The sequence below is a fragment of the Ascaphus truei genome, chromosome 12 (genome assembly GCF_040206685.1).
Source record: "Ascaphus truei isolate aAscTru1 chromosome 12, aAscTru1.hap1, whole genome shotgun sequence".
In the NCBI taxonomy this organism is placed as follows: Eukaryota; Metazoa; Chordata; class Amphibia; order Anura; family Ascaphidae; genus Ascaphus; species Ascaphus truei.
This window is the reverse complement of record NC_134494.1, coordinates 17,263,500-17,283,300: the sequence shown is the minus strand read 5'-3', so window position 1 is coordinate 17,283,300 and position 19,801 is coordinate 17,263,500. Positions and strand designations below refer to the sequence as shown.

The 19,801-nt window shown below is 50.0% G+C and overlaps 1 protein-coding gene across 1 annotated transcript in view; it reads right to left on the bottom strand.

Moving 5' to 3' along the window:
- TSPAN4 (tetraspanin 4) overlaps positions 1-17,915 on the bottom strand; it is a 211,928-nt gene extending 194,013 nt beyond the window's left edge. Inside the window, exon 1 of the mRNA XM_075566847.1 lies at positions 17,824-17,915. The gene's annotated coding sequence lies outside the window, so the exon portion shown is untranslated. The remainder of the gene's footprint in view (positions 1-17,823) is intronic.
- Positions 17,916-19,801: the final 1,886 nt, after the last annotated feature.

Below are 19,801 nucleotides of genomic sequence, written 5' to 3'. Positions count from 1 at the left end.
GGAGTGACAGGCCCAAGGTCCAATGCGATTGACCCTTGGGACGCAGACATACAGTGATTTCACAAATATATAGTAGATATATGTGTGGTGTGTATATATGTATGTGTGGTGTATATATATATATATATATATATATATATATATATATATATAGTGTATGTGTGGTGTATATATATGTGTGGTGTGTGTGTGTGATGTGTGTGTGGTGTGTGCGTGTGAATATATTTATCAAAGTTGCACAATGTTAATAAATAATTTATTCTCACGTCTTTTTTTTTTTTTTCATTTTTAAATATTATATAATACACACACACACACACACACACACACACACACACACACACACACACACACACACACACACACACACACACACACACACACACACACACACACACAGCTACCAAGTGACAAACACACACAGTGATACCCGCCTACCAAGCTCGCTTGCTGTCTCCTCTGCCAGGACAGCGAAAAGCTCCTGGTAGAGCGAGCAGCAGCAAGCAAGAGCGAGCAGCAGCACCTAAGCGCTTACTATGTCCCAGGCCAGAGGAACTATAGCAGCGCTGATTACAGATGCAGGGGCTTTGTGCATCTGTTCAGCCCGGCTCAGCGACGCTGAGAGAGGGAGGCCCGGCGCGCACGCTGGAGGAGCAGCACCGGGAGACTGAGAGAGAGAGTGAGGTCAGAGAGAGAGTGATGTCAGAGAGAGAGAGAGAGTGATGTCAGAGAGAGAGAGAGAGTGATGTCAGAGAGAGAGAGAGAGTGAGGTCAGAGAGAGAGAGAGTGAGGTCAGAGAGAGAGAGTGAGGTCAGAGAGAGAGAGAGGTCAGAGAGAGAGAGTGAGGTCAGAGAGAGAGAGTGAGGTCAGAGAGAGAGTGAGGTCAGAGAGAGAGAGTGAGGTCAGAGAGAGAGAGTGAGGTCAGAGAGAGAGAGTGAGGTCAGAGAGAGAGAGTGAGGTCAGAGAGAGAGAGAGGGAGGTCAGAGAGAGTGTGAGGTCAGAGAGAGAGAGAGAGGTCTGAGAGAGAGTGAGGTCAGAGAGAGAGAGAGTGAGGTCAGAGAGAGAGAGAGTGAGGTCAGAGAGAGTGAGAGTGTGTGAGAGAGACACCAACTGCGCACTGCAACTGTTAGGTATGTATATACACCTTTGTTTTTACTTTGGGCGCCGCGTAAAAATCCTGATCGCCTTGGGGAGCCTTGAACCGAAAAAGTTTGGGAACCACTGAGGTACAGAATCTACACACAACGCACAAACACAGCACACACACACATTCACACAACACCAAACACTGCAGACTGCCTCTTCAAACCCCCCCCTCCCCTCCACGCCACACATCTCCCTCCCGCGACCGCGAGGCCGCGGCCTACACTCACACACCATGGCAACGATGTCCCTCCCCCTATCCCGCTACCTCACACAGTGTAGCTCCCGCGAACCGCACAGCACGCCACATCTCCTGCACCTCACACAGCTCCCTACCGCAACCGGACCGCGAGGCCCCCTACCCCGCTACACCATGCCACCAATGTCCCTCCCCCTATCCCGCTACCTCACACAGTGTAGCTCCCGCGGACCGCACAGCACGCCTCACATCTCCTGCACCTCACACATCTCCCTACCGCAACCGGACCGCGAGGCCCCCTACCCCGCTACACCATGCCACCAATGTCCCTCCCCCTATCCCGCTACCTCACACAGTGTAGCTCCCGCGGACCGCACAGCACGCCTCACATCTCCTGCACCTCACACATCTCCCTACCGCAACCGGACCGCGAGGCCGCGGCCTACACTCACACACCATGCCACCAATGTCCCTCCCCCTATCCCGCTACCTCACACAGTGTAGCTCCCGCGAACCGCACAGCACGCCTCACATCTCCTGCACCTCACACATCTCCCTACCGCAACCGGACCGCGAGGCCGCGGCCTACACTCACACACCATGGCAACGATGTCCCTCCCCCTATCCCGCTACCTCACACAGTGTAGCTCCCGCGGACCGCACAGCACGCCACATCTCCTGCACCTCACACAGCTCCCAACCGCAACCGGACCGCGAGGCCGCGGCCTACACTCACACACCATGGCAACGATGTCCCTCCCCCTATCCCGCTACCTCACACAGTGTAGCTCCCGCGGACCGCACAGCACGCCTCATCTCCTGCACCTCACACAGCTCCCTACCGCAACCGGACCACGAGGCCGCGGCCTACACTCACACACCATGGCAACGATGTCCCTCCCCCTATCCCGCTACCTCACACAGTGTAGCTCCCGCGGACCGCACAGCACGCCTCATCTCCTGCACCTCACACAGCTCCCTACCGCAACCGGACCGCGAGGCCGCGGCCTACACTCACACACCATGGCAACGATGTCCCTCCCCCTATCCCGCTACCTCACACAGTGTAGCTCCCGCGGACCGCACAGCACGCCTCATCTCCTGCACCTCACACAGCTCCCTACCGCAACCGGACCGCGAGGCCGCGGCCTACACTCACACACCATGCCACCAATGTTCCTCCCCCTATCCCGCTACCTCACACAGTGTATGACAACACCTACCACTGGAAATCAGATGTTTGTTGAAATAAAATATGTTTTCCTAACTATTTTACTGTCTGTATAATGTACACAACACTCACCCACACAAAACCCCCTCATACACACACACACACACGCAAACATCCTGTCATTCTATGCCACACACTACACTCAAAAACATGCCATTTTTAACATGTGTATGACCAACAACACGCACTCACACACGTCACACACACAACATGCCTCATACACACACACACACCATCACACACCAGCAACACACACACATGCTCTCACACACACCACACACCATGCCACCGATGTCACTCCCGCTATCCCGCTACCTCACACACTCTACCTCCCGCGGAACAACCAGCACGCCTGACATCTCCTGCACCTCACACATCTCCCTCCGCAACCGGACCGCAACGCCGCGGACTACAGTCAAACAGCATGCCACCAATGTCACTCCCGCTACCTCACACACTGTATGACAACACCTACCACTGAAACTCAGCTGTTCCTTACAATAAAATATGTTTTCCTAACAATTTCACTGTCTGTATAATTTATTCTAAAACACTTCTCACACCACCACTCACACACAACACTCACCCACACAAAAACCCCTCATACACACACACACACACGCAAACATCCTGTCATTCTATGCCACACATAACAACAAATCACACCTCACCTTCACCCTCATAATACACACACTACACTCAAAAACATGCAATTTACAACATGTCTATGACTAACAACACGCACTCACACACACACATGCCATCACACACGCCACATACACACATGCTCTCACACACACCATCACACACAACACACACACAAATACACAAACACATGCACACACACACGCACTCAGCAACGCCACACGCCCTCAACCACGCAACACACGTACTCACACACACACACCAACCTCCTCTGCTGATACAACACACAAAACAACACTTCAACATAACCTTAACTACCACACACAACACAACCACCACTAAACAAAAACACACACCCAACCCACTGTTCCAATTACCTACCCTTCACCATACACACTACACTGAATACAATGCACATTTACACGTCTCACCACCCACTCCCATTGCACATCAACATCCCACCACACACAAACATATACAACAACACAACACCTCCGCTACTAACACACCTAGCACAATAAATCACCTCTTCCTTTCAATAACATATTTTACACAAAACATTACTATTTACACATCTGTCTAATTTATTGCACACAAACACTCAACTAACCAACACTGACACACACACACACACACCACACACTCACTATCACATCACACACTCACTCATCCACACACACACCCCACACAATCAACAATCACACACAATAATTACATACACAGTCACCCACCCACCCACTCAGTCACCCACCCACTCAGTAACCCACCCACCCACTCACTTAGTCACTCAAAAACTCACTTAGTCACCCACCCACTCACTCACTCAGTCAAGTCACCCACCCAGTCAGTCACCCACCCAGTCAGTCACCCACCCAGTCAGTCACCCACCCAGTCAGTCACCCAGTCACCCATCCAGTCACCCAAGTCACCCACCCACTCAGTCACCCACCCACCCAGTCAACTCAGTCAACTCAGTCACCCACCCACTCAGTCACCCACCCAGTCACTCAGTCACCCACCCATTCAGTCAGTCACCCAGTCACCCACCCATTCAGTCAGTCACCCAGTCACCCACCCATTCAGTCAGTCACCCACTCACCCACCCACTCACTCACCCAGTCAGTCACCCACTCAGTCACCCACTCAGTCACCCACTCAGTCACCCACCCAGTCACCCACCCAGTCAGTCACCCACTCACCCACCCAGTCAGTCACCCACTCACCCACCCAGTCAGTCACCCACTCACCCACCCAGTCAGTCACCCACTCACCCACCCAGTCAGTCACCCACTCACCCACCCAGTCAGTCACCCACTCACCCAGTCAGTCACCCACTCACCCACCCAGTCACACACTCACCCACCCAGTCAGTCTCCCACTCACCCACCCAGTCAGTCTCCCACCCAGTCAGTCTCCCACCCACTCTCCCACTCACCCACCCATTCAGTTTCCCACTCACCCACCCATTCAGTTTCCCACTCACCCACCCATTCAGTTTCCCACTCACCCACCCATTCAGTTTCCCACTCACCCACCCATTCAGTTTCCCACTCACCCACCCATTCAGTTTCCCACTCACCCACCCATTCAGTTTCCCACTCACCCACCCATTCAGTCTCCCACTCACCCACCCATTCAGTCTCACACTCACCCACCCATTCAGTCTCACACTCACCCACCCATTCAGTCTCACACTCACCCACCCATTCAGTCTCACACTCACCCACCCATTCAGTCTCACACTCACCTACCCAGTCTCACCCAAAACCACCCACCCAGTCACTGACCCCACCCACCCACTCACCGACCCCACCCACCCACTCACCGACCCCACCTACCCACTCACTGACCCACCCAGTCACCGACCCTAGTCACTGACCCACCCAGTCACCGACCCTGAAAAAGTCACCCAGTCACCGACCCACCCACCGACCCAAACTCACCCACCAACCCAGAGTCACCCACCCACCTACCCAAAGTCACCCACCCACCGACCCAAAGTCACCCACCGACCCAAAGTCACCCACCCACCAACCCAAAGTCACCCACCCACCGACCCAAAGTCACACACCCACCGACCCAAAGTCACACACCCACTGACCCAAAGTCACACACCCACCGACCCAAAGTCACCCACCCACCGACCCAAAGTCACCCACCTACCGACCCAAAGTCAAACCGACCCAAAGTCACCCACCCAGTCACCGACCCAAAGTCACCCACTCAGTCACCAACCCACCCACCCACTCAGTCAAGTGTCACCCACCCACCCACACAGTCACCCACACACTCAGTCAACTCAGTCACCCACCTAGCTGTCAAGGGGGGGGGGGGAAGCCTAACCCTGTCGTACGCCCCCCCCAAAATTACATCCCGGGCAACGCCGGGTCTCTCAGCTAGTATATATATATATATATATACTGTATATATATAATATATATGTGTGTGTGTATACTGTATATAGAAGGTCATTGTCATGATAACACCATTAAAATATTCAGTATTTTAATTATCTGATACACCAAGACAGCACATGGAAGTGAATTCCACCACAGTAGCTGTTTGGAAGTGACACTCGTGGATACAAGCCAAAAGTTTCCGGTATTGGGGACACCGTGACATTCATTCATATCATCCGAGATGGCTCCATTTTGAAGTTCGCTCCAATGGAATCAGACAGCTAACCCTTCGTGTACTGCTACTGTACCCGATCTTCATCCTGTTTTGGTAACGTTACTCCTGCAGAGATTTTCTCTCAAATGCCTGTTTTTACTCTTCCCCTTGAGTGGAGGGTTTTTAGTCACCTTTTCACCCACCATAACTTAAATAATGTGTGGTGAAGACCTACTTCATGTCTCAAGTTGCAAAGCCAGTACAACCAACCTCACACTGAACCTCACAAGGTCGAAACAGTCTGTCTGTGAGTGGTTTCACTGGCTTTGCATCTCATCCCAGGCCATGTTTAAAAGCTGTGTTTAAAGCTGCATGCATTGGCTTAAGGGTTTAACCATGTAATGTGGTCTTGAGATAAAAGGTGGCACTGTGTGCTCATTTGCATGTCATTTCCCAGAATCCCTTGCTGCAGTGGAAGTGCTGTAGGCTAGGTGATAATGGTAAAGGGCAGGGTTGCAGACCTGTCTAAGATATGTGAATTCCGTCTGGATGGATCTGCAGGATTTTATTCAATGTATTTCTGTGTACTGTAAAAATGTGTTTATCAAATTTCAAATGTGGTTGTTCCTTGGTGTGCTAAGTTAGTAATACACTTACACAGCCTGCATTCCAAGGGAACCAGGTTCTCGCTAGTCGAGGAGGAGAGGAGCAGTGCTGTGTCTGCTGACCCCGGCCGGAAGAAATATCCTTTATTTGACGCCTTTGTCTTGTCTGGTGCTTTGATCCTAGTGAATTATCCAGGTCTCCCGTGACAGTGCATATAAATGATATATACAGATGTAGCAAACGTTATTGTCCCCACTAGCGTGTAAAGGAGAGATATTATACGGTATGATATTCTGCGTTATCACTACCAGTGAAACCCAACAGAAGCCCCAGTCAAAGGCTGTGTCACCACCTGACCAATGCCAACTTACCGGCTCCCCCAATAACCCCAGAAGATATATAATCAGGTAATTAAATCACTAATGTCGGCACAGGCCCGTAGCGCTGACAGATTTACAAACAAAAAAAAATGTGCTCACCTCTTGGTCCCTCACCTTCTAAAACTATATAACTCTATTCTTGATGAAGCCTCCTTCACTCCCAATATATTGCAGGCTAATATCTCTCAGCCTTAAAGACGGAAAGGATATATTACAATGCGCCAGATATAGAGCAATCTCGTTAATAAATGTGGACATAAAAATGTACTCTAAAATCCTGGGCACCCGTTTGAATGAGTTCCTCCTTTTCCTAGTTCACGCAGTGTAAGAAATTGTATCTCTCCCTAACTATGAATACAGTGTGAGTAATTGATTGATTCTAAGACAACTGTTGGGAGATATCTGGAGCTAACTCCAAAGAGATTTTGAGATCAATGATCTGACAGACAGCTGTCTTGGACTATCTGAGAAGGATTCAATGTTAGACAAGGTTAAAAGCCAACAAGTGACTTAGGCCAGGTCCCCAGTGGCCGCTACGGCTTGCGAGCCACACACTACGGCAGGCCCCAGTGGCTGTGTGTGTGGGCGCGCAAAGAGCTGTGACGCGTACGCTGGCAGGGAAGATAAGAATTGTGTCTTCCCATGCCATGACCACGTGGTCGGCGCGCACCAATGAAAGGGCAGATATGCCCCGTCATGGCCCCGCCCCCCTACAGACCACCAATGGCGGCTGTAGTCTGTGCACGCGCTGCCATGCCACCAGGCGCACGTGCAGCAGTGAGGACTGGGGCCGTAGCCTTAGATTTACTACAAATAACTGTTAGTAAGAAATGCTGTGATATTTGAGGACTATGACGACATTACTCCTGAGAGTAATTTGTGCTCCTTATTTGAAGACACTAGTCATGCATTGTCACATAGATCTAGAAAGACATGTGATGCCTTATTCAGAGATAACTTATAATAAGAAAAGCTGCATATGTGATTTTACTCTGTATAAAATGACTAGAATATCAGATTAGAGTCAGAAAGGATAACACCAGGACACAGGAGGATTAACAAGGGATAGAATCCAACAGGACACTACATTTCAAGTAGAAAAAAGAACAGATAACACGCAACCTCTTTGAAAAGCTTATGACATATTTGATGTGAACTACCATATATCTGCTATATGTAATAACTTCAAGCAATAAACATGATTTGTGTGTGCTAAACCGGATGCAGAATTATTATATCTAGGTAATATATAATGTATTTGAGATGAGTCAACGTGCAAACTAGGTGGGATTAATCCCAGTTCGCCAGGTGTCCGACAACACTAGAAGACCAAAAAACTTGATCGCTTATTCAAAAAGTTCTAGTACCACAGCCCTTGTTTTATACCTTGATGCTGAGAAAGCGTTCAATTGGCTGGACTAGGGATATATGAATGCGACATTAGGTAATTTTGGTTATTCCACAAGGGTGATTTGCGCCGGCTCGGCCTCTGAACGCTTTCCCGTCAGAGGTGGAACCAGACAGGGCTGTCCTCTCTCTCCCCTTTTCTCTTTGCTCTCTCCCAAGAACCCCTAGCGTCCCACATTAGAACCAATCCCGATATTTTAGTGATATAACTAAAAGATAACTCCAGTAAACTAACGCTTTTCACAGACGATATCCTTCTGTCCGTATCTAGACCATTCACGTCCCTACCTAACGTTTGCCAGGAGCTGGGAAATTTTACCAAGATTTCAGGTTTCAAAGTAAATAACAGACTCACAGTGTGGGAGACAGCTGGTGTGTTACTTCAAGGTTTTTGCCAGAAACAAATAGATCGAGAATGAGACTCGGTGGTATATACAAAAGTGACTTTTAAACTTGCTAGGACGCAACTAGCATCCCTAAGGTACCGTGGTACCCAGAGACTCTCAGCGTGTGGAAGACATCCTGGGTAAGCCTACAGAAGAGGTGCACAGCACCTAGTGACCTAGGATTCCCCAGTAACCCTGTTTTTGAACCTAAAACCTTGTATTGTGTTGTTCCTGTTGGATTCGGCCGAAATAAACTTGTTTTACAGTATTTAACTTTTTTGTTTTGCCTGCTATTTGCAATCCCATGTAAATTGTCCGTTTACCGTAACAGTGAAAAACTGCTAACGGGAGAAGTAGTGGCTCAGTGAGTAAAGACACTGACTATGGCACTGAGTTTGAAGCAGGGGAACATAGATTGTAAGCTCCATGGAGCAGGGACAGTGACTGCAAAATGTCTCTGTAAAATGCTACGTAAAACTAGCAGCCCTATATAACAACAAACAATTATTATTAATTATTAGTATTAACCCGAATAAACCTACACAGACACACAATTAAGACGGAAGATACTGCTCTCCAGTGGGACACCACATCTCACAGCTGGATCATTCCATAAATGATAATTCCATAAAAATCCAAATCCTCAATGGAATGTTTAAATACACAAGAACGGAAAACATTTGAACTGAAAATGATAATGCTCTTTGACACCAAAACAAGAGGACTTAATGCTGATATGGGGTTTCTCACACACGATCATCATTTTTGGTAATGTTTCTCCCTGAGTCTCGGTTCATTTTAAATTTCAAACCATTCTGCCCTCTGCAACCCCCTTCACTCTGCTGATGGATGGTTCTCCATGCTCCAACATGCTTCACTATCCCTTTCATTAATTTATTGCCTTGTCTGTTTATTTACCATCCCCTGCCATGACTCCTACACATCTTCTGTCTTAGATTGTTATCTGGGTTTTAACATTTCCATTAAAAGGTGACCCTGTGTGCTCATTTGCATGTCATTTCCCAGAATCCCTGGCTGCAGTGGAAGCCCTGAATGCTAAGAGATATGGTGAAAAGCAGGGTTGCAGAGCTGTCTGAGACATGTGAATGTGCTCTCGAGTGATATTTTTATTTGCTGTACATTTCTATTAAACTCCTGGAATATTTTGTAAATCAGTATTGCCAACCTGAGGAAGAGAGGAGAACTCTCGAAAGCTTCTCTTATAATATCAATGGTTAGTCCAAATAAAAAAAAGATATCACCTAATACTGAAGTACTAATTTACTATGTACTATCGCAACTGGACTAACACGGTCACATCTATTCAATTAAAAGTTAAAAAAAATAAGTCAGAGGCCCTGAACATAAACCTGTCCCAGGAGGACATCAAGCTAATTACCTTGAATTTCTAATTTAAATGGTGTAAGCAATCTACAAAGTACTGTACCTGGGGATCCAATTACCTAACAAATATGAGGATTTATTTCAGTGCCACTATCCTGCTCTGATAGGTGTGCTGAGAAGAGACCTCCAGTAATGGACCACATTCAACATCTCTTGCATTGGCAGGATAAACGCTGTAAAATATTAACCTCTGCCGACGTTACGCTACCTCGTCCATACCCTGCCAATTATGGTCCCCGAGAACATTATTCAGGACCTTCAATCCCAAATTAATCTGGGCAAAGAGGAAACCTTGAACTAGTAAAATTACAATTTGCCAATTGCCAACTATGGGAGGCCAGAGTTTACCATGCCTGTCTAGTTACTTTAGAGCAGTGCAGCTGAGGCAGATGATTTTATGGCACACGACCCCAAGCTCGAGATTTGGAGAAATTGATGTGGCCCTACTATTCCCTTACGACACTGACACTCTTCTGTGACAATCCAAAATATTCATGGACAGTAATGTCACCCTTCCCCCCCACCTCCTATAAATCGACCATTCCCTTAGGTTCTGGGAACAGAACGAGGCCCAATACCACCTGTCATGAACAACATCATGAGATATTATGTATTTTAATCCATCTGGTGCTTCACGGGTTAATGAGCTACAATTGGTTTAAAAATACGAAAATGCTGGGTTTGAAACAGGTCAGGACTGTTTTCTTGGGTCTGCTCTGAGCTGAAAAGGAACTTAATGGGGGGAGGCCTGTCATGGATAGCCCACTAAAAGTGACAAATGTGGGGTCTAGGGGGTTGTAAACGCTAATCAGATACTAGTTTGTTTGTCGGAATTAGTTTGTGAATAATCGCTGGTACATTCCAGAGAAGGATGACCCACAGGGTAAGCCCTCATTCAAGGTCTTTTTTTATTTGTAACTTACATTTGTATTGATATTCTTGGCTTCAGACATATTACATTTCATTTCAATCTTACAGACAAGACGCCTTGGTGTTCTCAGATATCATGTAAATCAAATACAAATCATAAAGAAATACCCAGAAGGGACTGGGGAAAGGGAGGAGGGAGGGAGGGGGAGGGAAGGGAGAGGGAGGGAGGGAGAGGGGAGGGAAGGGGTGTGTGATGAAGGTCTCTCTCTTTTTTTTTGTCTTATATTATTTTATTTGTTTCCGTCCGGAGTTTGGCTTAGCTCCCATGCTGTAATTGATCATTCTGGCTCCATGCGGTCCCGCTCTCTTCCTTGTACCCTGATACTCCTATCACTAGTCAAAGGAGAACGCATCTAGAATTATCAAAGCAGTATCGTGGTGGGATTCACTCCTGAGATGTCTGTCTGGGCCAACCACGGCGTCCAGACTTTTTGGAATTTATTGCCTGAGTCATTCACCAAACTTGTTAGTTTCTCCATCTGGCGCACAAACCAAATTGTATTTCTAATTTTGCCCACGGTTGGAATCTCATTTTGTTTCCACAATGCCGCGATCTCGCACCTTGTTGCCGTCAAAGTGGGGAATTTCATCTCCTCTGCATAATAAGAGTTAAAAAATCTGTAATCATGTCACCGAGGGGCACGTTCTGACATCACACACTGTACAGTATGTGTAAGAAGTAATAAGTGACAGATATTCATTTGTCGCTCATATTTTGTGTTGTCGCGTCCGCCAGGAGCACCTGAATGTATTGATGTGACTCACGTGTGTGTAAGGCTGCGCTTATAATGCCGGTGACGTCAAAACAAATGCATTGCCGCTGTCGCGTGCGCTTATTGTAAGCGTGACACGACGGCTTGGTCGTGATCGCTGGAAGTCATCTCAATTTGATTTTTCCAGTGACCGCAGCCTGACGTCGAAGTCACTATAAGCATAGCCTAAGTCTTAGTTAAGTAAAGTTATGAGTACATTTAGATATTGAAGAGGAGGTTAACGTTGTTTGTAACAGCTGATTTACGACGGGGTGGGCTTATGCTGTTTCCACGAGGAAAGATTGTATTTAAATCTGGGAAAAGATTATGAAAATTAGATTTCACCAGAGGAGTGTTTTGAACAAAACACGTGATATCTCATCCCCTACACCAGTGACCTCTCTGGGGGAAAACATATGACATACGGTGATGTATAGGTTTTCTTTTATGTTATATACTTTTTATTTTGAGAAACTGTTCTGCATTTTATTGTACCTGTATGTTCTTGTAATACTTTTTTTCTGTGATCTAAGCACTGTATTTTTATATATAGAGTAAAACATTTAATAAGTAATGCTTTGGCCTCTGAATGAACTGTTGCACGCTCTGGAGAGTATTTACGTTTGACACATATTGCTACAACTTATGTGTGTTAAAGTGCCTAGTTTTTTTCTATAATAAACAGGGACCTGAGGCCCTGGCAAATATTAATTTTACATCTTATTTGCATATGCCAGGTGGTGGCAGTGTATAGATATGATTGCAATTGAATAAGAGTTTAATATTGATTCACTGGAGATATATTGCGCAGGCGAAAGGTGAGTTTGCCAGAGTAGGGGTGTGTATTAACCTTGGTTGCATATCTAAATCACGTGCCCACTTGTGTACTGTTCGTGACGGCGGTATATTGGGACGAATTTAGGGAAGATGTTAACTCATTTGAGGGACCTTTGCGAGGGTGAAAAGTGGGAGCGCTTGCGAGCGTATTAACCCTTGTCCCGTATGCTGGTTGCGTGCTTGCAGGGGTGGCGCACGTGACACTACCTCACAAGCAAGAACTTACTAATAACCCCCCTGTTCACAAATCCAGGTTTACCCCCAGGTCTCAATAAGTTGGCCTTTAAGGACTTGTGGTCCATGGGGATGTACAGGCTGAAGAACATGGTGAAGGGTTCTGTACCTAGATTGTTTGAATCACTGGTATTAGACCAAGGGATACACAAATGTGAACTTATCAGAAATTTACAATTAAGGGGCTTTGTTCAGCAGATTGATGCAAGGTCCCCCCCTTTCGATCTTCGAGGGTATCTGTTTAAGGTTCCATACTACATCAGCAGTCACCACCACACTCTATGCCACCACATTCCTCCATGTTCCCCTAGGGTTGTGTCCCAATGGGAGGAGGATCTGGGAGGTGCCCTGGCGGCTGAGGACTGTGGGGGATATTTTGGACGCCGCTGCAAAATGCGCAATTGGCACAGCGATAAAAGAGAATGCCTATAAAGTTCTCTACAGGTGGTATCTGATGCCAAAGCAGCTCTTAAGGATGTTCCCATGGCCCCCCCCCTCTCTGCTCTAAAGGTTGTGGGCCATGTGCACATTTCCTTCATATGTGGTGGTCATGCCCTTTTGTGTACCAGACCTGGTCCAGAGTTCACAGTCTAGCACAGCGAATGTTGGGTATGTCCTTCCCCAGTACCCATGATCTTGCCTCTTCAATAAAACCTCTCAGGAACTAGACAAAAAAATTCCAACAAGTTAATATCCCATATCATGACAGCGACCAGATAGCTCCATTCTGGGTGAAACGTGATCTCTCCACTTTAGAACACATTACAAAAACAATTTGGTGTAATGTCCAGATGGAGAAATTGACAAGTCCGATTAGGGACACCAGTACAAAATGCCAAAGAGTATGGCAGCCCCGGCTAATACACAACAGCTTACGGAATGCCCCAGCTGCCTCAACGAAAAAACCATTGCCCCACTCCTGAAACAAGATTGACCGTCTTCCCCCAAAAGCTCCTCCAACCCCAATGCCTGGGCACCTGATATACTGGGGACCTCCGGTTACGAGTACCGTTTCTATGTCTCATGCATATTTCCATTTTAGTATTGTTAATCATCATCAATGATGCTGTATGTACATCTCCGTGGAACCTCCCTCCCCCTCTAACCCACCCCTTGTTTTTGTACCCATCCCCCTTTTTTCTTCCATGCCATATTGTAAAACTCACTCAAATTTGTGAAACAAACAAAACAAAAAAGGGTGGCCAGGAAAAGTATATAGAGATATTCCAAATGCGTTAAACATGGGAAGGATGTTGATCCAGGGAGTAATCTGATTGCCATTATTTGGAGTCAGGAAGGAAGTTATTTTTTCCTTTATGAGACATCATTGGATAATGTTTCACTGGGGTTTTTTTCCTGTTTGCCTTCCTCTAGATCAGGCCTGCACAACTTGTACAGTGAGAAGGGCCGAACTGCTCATCAACTTTTGCGAGACTCCCCAGCGATCTCTCATACCCCCATCTCTCCCCCTCACCCATACACATAATACTCCCCCTCCACATCAAACACACAATAACCACCTGCACACCACACACATCACACTCCCCCCCTGCACCTCACATCACTCTCCCCCCCTGCACCTCACATCTCTCCCCCCCTGCACCTCACATCACTCCCCCCCTGCACCTCACATCACTCCCCCCCTGCACCTCACATCTCTCCCCCCCTGCACCTCACATCACTCTCCCCCCCCTGCACCTCACATCACTCTCCCCCCCTGCACCTCACATCACTCTCCCCCCCTGCACCTCACATCACTCTCCCCCCCTGCACCTCACATCACTCCCCCCCTGCACCTCACATCACTCCCCCCCTGCACCTCACATCACTCTCGCCCCCCCCCCTGCAACTTACATCACTCTCCCCCACCCCTGCACCTCACATCACTCTCCCCCCCTTCAACTCAGACCACTCCCCCCCTTAAAAGGAAAACAGAGTCGGGCCCCACAGCCCATTTCAGCAGCCCCCCACAACAGCCCCTACAGCCCATATCAGCAGCCCCCCATTCCATTTCAGCAGCCCCCCAGCCCATTCCATTTCAGCAGGCCCCCCCCAGCCCATTCCGTTTCAGCAGGCCCCCCCAGCCCATTCCATTTCAGCAGCCACCCCCCATATGTCAGCAGTCCCACCCCATGTAAGCGGCCCCCCCATGTAAGCAGCCCACCCATGTAAGCAGCCCCCCAAGTCCATTCCATGTCAGCAGCCCCCCCTCCCATGTCTAGTATACAAAACGGATGAATCAATTGACTGACCCTCCAGGCGCTCAGAACATGAAGATGAACAGCTGCTATAGTTTTACTGGTGTATAACTAGATGTCTTTTGATGCAAGCGGATCACTCTTTTGACAAAGGCCTGCCAGGCCGAAACGCGTCAAGAGGACCCGCTTGCACCTTGTGCAAATAAAGCTTCTTTTATTCCCACACATCAGCCTTCACTACTTCATTTTCTGCTGTGCGGCGTTTTTTCTCCCATCGAGAGGTTATCTGCCCCCTCCCATGTCAGCAGCCCCCCCATGTAAGCAGCCCCCCCAGTCCATTCCATTTCAGCCCCCCCATGTCAGCAGCCCCCCCAGCCCATTCCATTTCAGCAGCCCCCCCATGCCAGCAGCCACCCCAGCCCATTCCATTTCAGCAGCCCCCTCCCCCCATGTCAGCACCCCCCCCTGCCATGTCAGCAGCCCCCCCAGCCCATTCCATTTCAGCAGCCTCCCTCCCACATCAGCAGCCCCTCCAGCCTATTCCATTTCAGCAGCCCCCTCCCCCCATGTCAGCAACCCCCCTGCCATGTCAGCAGCCCCCCCAGCCCATTCCATTTCAGCAGCCTCCCTCCCACATCTGCAGCCACCCCTCCCATGTAAGCAGCCTCCCCCATGTCAGCCGCCCCCCCCCGCCCATTCCATGTCAGCAGCCCCCCCCACCCATTCCATGTCAGCAGCCCCCCCCACCCATTACATGTCAGCAGCCCCCCAGCCCATTCCATGTCAGCAGCCCCCCAGCCCATTCCATGTCAGCAGCCCCCCCAGCCCATGTCAGCAGCCCCCCCAGCCCATGTCAGCAGCCCCCCCAGCCCATGTCAGCAGCCCCCCCAGCCCATGTCAGCTGCCCCCCCAGCCCATGTCAGCTGCCCCCCCAGCCCATGTCAGCAGCCCCCCCAGCCCATGTCAGCAGCCCCCCCAGCCCATGTCAGCAGCCCCCCCAGCCCATGTCAGCAGCCCCCCCAGCCCATGTCAGCAGCCCCCCCAGCCCATGTCAGCAGCCCCCCCATCCCATGTCAGCAGCCCCCCCCAGCTCATGTCAGCAGCCCCCCCCAGCTCATGTCAGCAGCCCCCCCCAGCTCATGTCAGCAGCCCCCACAGCCCATGTCAGCAGCCCCCACAGCCCATGTCAGCAGCCCCCACAGCCCATGTCAGCAGCCCCCACAGCCCATGTCAGCAGCCCCCACAGCCCATGTCAGCAGCCCCCCCCATGTCAGCAGCCCCCCCAGCATATTCCATGTCAGCAGCCCCCACAGCCCATTCCATTTCAGCAGCCCCCCCATGCCAGCAGCCACCCCAGCCCATTCCATTTCAGCAGCCCCCTCCCCCCATGTCAGCACCCCCCCCTGCCATGTCAGCAGCCCCCCCAGCCCATTCCATTTCAGCAGCCTCCCTCCCACATCAGCAGCCCCTCCAGCCTATTCCATTTCAGCAGCCCCCTCCCCCCATGTCAGCAACCCCCCTGCCATGTCAGCAGCCCCCCCAGCCCATTCCATTTCAGCAGCCTCCCTCCCACATCTGCAGCCACCCCTCCCATGTAAGCAGCCTCCCCCATGTCAGCCGCCCCCCCCATGTCAGCAGCCCCCCCCGCCCATTCCATGTCAGCAGCCCCCCCCACCCATTCCATGTCAGCAGCCCCCCCCACCCATTCCATGTCAGCAGCCCCCCCCCACCCATTCCATGTCAGCAGCCCCCCCCACCCATTCCATGTCAGCAGCCCCCCCAGCCCATTCCATGTCAGCAGCCCCCCCATTCCATGTCAGCAGCCCCCCCAGCCCATGTCAGCAGCCCCCCCAGCCCATGTCAGCAGCCCCCCCAGCCCATGTCAGCAGCCCCCCCAGCCCATGTCAGCAGCCCCCCCAGCCCATGTCAGCAGCCCCCCCAGCCCATGTCAGCAGCCCCCCCAGCCCATGTCAGCAGCCCCCCCCAGCTCATGTCAGCAGCCCCCACAGCCCATGTCAGCAGCCCCCACAGCCCATGTCAGCAGCCCCCACAGCCCATGTCAGCAGCCCCCACAGCCCATGTCAGCAGCCCCCCCCATGTCAGCAGCCCCCCCAGCATATTCCATGTCAGCAGCCCCCACAGCCCATGTCAGCAGCCCCCCCAACCGATTCCATTTCAGCAGCTCCCCCGCATGAATGAACTCCCCCCCCCCATGCTTACCTGACGATGGCGGCGGCGGCAACAGAGATGGCGGCAGTGAAGCGCGAGGGAAGCGCGCTCTAGCAGCAGACCCGGAAGTTCCGGGTCGCGCTACACTACTAGAGCGCGTCACCCTTCTGGAGCAGGCTGAGGGGGGGGGGGAGAGCGCGGTCACACAGACACTGCTGGAGCGCGCTCCTACCTAATGCTGGAGCGCGCTCCTTGTGTCCTTACCAGGGAAGGGGGGTGAAGGAGGGGGGGTTGAAGGGGGTCCGTCGCAGGCCGCACCGGGTGCCCCGGCGGGCCGTATGCAGCCCGCGGGCCGTATTTTGTGCAGGCCTGCTCTAGATCAATATAAATACAAACATAGGATAAGTATGTCAGTCGACTAAACTTAACATAGCCTTGAAGTGGAGACGTCTTTTTTTCAACCAACTACGTATCCAAGTATATATTTACTAAGCAGACTTCAGCCACCACCCAGAGCGGGGCCCTTACAGCACATTCACGTGAAAGGTACATAAGGTGCCTGTGTAGCAGAGCTCTGCGTAGCACACTTGGGACATGACTGGCCCAGGGGCAGATCAGTAAACGTAACTCCTTATGCCCCTATTTTTGATGGGCGGTGAACGAGAAGGTCCTTATAACACAAGACTTACGTGGTTTTTTTTCCGGTTAGGAGATTGTGAATGGCCGGTTCTGCTGCAGGCGACAGCAACTCCTCCTGTTTTCACCGGCGTCCCTCTGCAAAGAAAGGAGGAAGTAAATAAATAATAATGATGGTGAAAAGCCATTAGAGACCATAATTCAGAAAAAAAAACATTATACAGTTCCGAATCCACCGTCCCCCAAGGATGTCCAGTATACAAGGAAGAAAGTAGTCTTCGAACATAACCTCTCTAGGACGTTATTGTAAAAAAGTTATTGTAAAGAGCAGACGAAGCGGGAAACCGCACGGAAGCCCTGAGGAGTGGGCCTCGCTGGTCCCCTGATCCACTCTGCTGCAGATATACTCTGCGGTATTAGGCTAAACCAGGGGTGGGCAATTCCAGTCCTCAAGGGCCACCAACAGGTCAGGTTTTCAGGATATTCCTGCTTCAGCACAGGCGGCTCAAAGAGTGGCTCATTCCTTATGACTGAGCCACCTGTGCTGAAGCAGGGATATCCTGAAAACCTGACCTGTTGGTGGCCCTTGAGGAGTGGAGTTGGTCAATCCAGAGCTAAACAGAGTTTATATTGCATAATTTCAAAGCTACACAAGAGCGCATGACAGCGTACCTATAAAGCGGCCACAAGAGCAGATGTTGACACATACATGACAAACAGGCAGATAAGGGGGGGGGGGTGTACAGGCTGAAATGAAAAGTAAAAAATAGGAATCCAGAGTAAGTATTCTAAGGAGCAATCAGTGTCTGGAATATCACATGCAGTATTAACCCTCACAGGGGGACCATAGAACATATTGCAGAACAATGGCTGGGAGTTATTCCTAATGAGCTAGCCTGTCTTCCAATGAGTGAGACACTGAATGAGACATACTGCCGTGCAGTGAGTGAGTACTAATGAGCTAGCCTGTCTTCCAATGAGTGAGACACTGAATGAGACATACTGCCGTGCAGAGAGTGACAGCGATTACTAATGAGCTGGGACTGTCTTCCAATGAGTGAGACTCCAAATGAGACATACTGCCGTGCAGTGAGTGACAGCAATTACTAATGAGCTTGCCTGTCTTCCAATGAGTGAGACACTGAATGAGACATACTGCCGTGCAGTGAGTGATTACTAATGAGCTGGGACTATCTTCAAGTGAGCGAGACTCACTCCTAAATAAGATGCATTGCCTTCCAGCATGACACTGGCTGCTGATCAGTAAAATCTGTAGTTCTTCAGAACATCTTGTTTTTCTCCTCTCTCCCTCTCCCTCCCTCTGTGTGTGTGTTATCTCCCCATCTAAGTGAAGCGCAGTTGGGTTTTTGTCTGGCTCCGTCATGACCCCTTTCCATCCTGTGCATTCACAGCCCGTCTCTCCCCTTATCTCGCCCGTGTACCATTATTTCTCCGGCAGCAGCCGCTGCTCCCCCTCTGCATTTTGTTTCATGTTAAACATCAGGCGTACGCTTTCCCTTATCTCCCGGAACCCGAGCCTGATCGGGGAGATTTGTCAGCGCGGTTTCAGCTGAACGCCGCTCTCTTTCCCGCTGGATTCGTGACTCAGAAGGAACAAAGTTTGAGATGTACAAGTTCTGTATAAAACAGAGAGCCGTTTGCACATAATCCCCGATCACTGTTACAGGAGGCGACATGTCTGCTTTGGTCCACCAGGACCGTCCCTCTCCAGATTTAAATGACACAGACAAAAGACTGTATGGCCAATTGTGATCCGATATGTATAATTATATTGATCCAGAGGAAGGCAAACGCAAAACCCCTGTGAATCATTTGACAAAGATGTCCCAAAGGGAAAACAATTTGCTTCCTGGCCCCAGTAGTTGCACAGAAGAATAGGTCTGTGGCTCATTGAATTTGCCCCTCCAACTACAGAGTGGCAGTATCTAACGTACAAAAAGATATATGGACCAGTGAGCCTGTTCCTGCCAGAGGAAGAGGGTGAATGATGCAAGAAATAACAAATGTGGA